The sequence below is a fragment of the Phaethon lepturus genome, unplaced genomic scaffold, assembly GCF_000687285.1.
Source record: "Phaethon lepturus isolate BGI_N335 unplaced genomic scaffold, ASM68728v1 scaffold31598, whole genome shotgun sequence".
In the NCBI taxonomy this organism is placed as follows: Eukaryota; Metazoa; Chordata; class Aves; order Phaethontiformes; family Phaethontidae; genus Phaethon; species Phaethon lepturus.
In genome coordinates, this window is record NW_010557390.1 from 14710 (window position 1) to 14937 (window position 228).

Genomic DNA, 228 nt, shown 5'->3' on the forward strand with positions numbered 1-228 from the left:
GCTTCGCGTGCTCTGTTTGGCAAACGCTGGCCCTGCCATGAGCAGCAGCGCCGGACTTAGTCTGCTGGGTTTGCAAAACACAACTCCTTCTGTAAATCTCAGGACACCTGGGCCCCAGGAGGGCAATACATCCTTCCCACTGTGAAAAGGCAAAAAAACCAACCTCCAAGCTAACGAATGTCTGCAGTGAAATTCATTTTCCCAGACCCTCTTTTTTTGGGGGGGGGG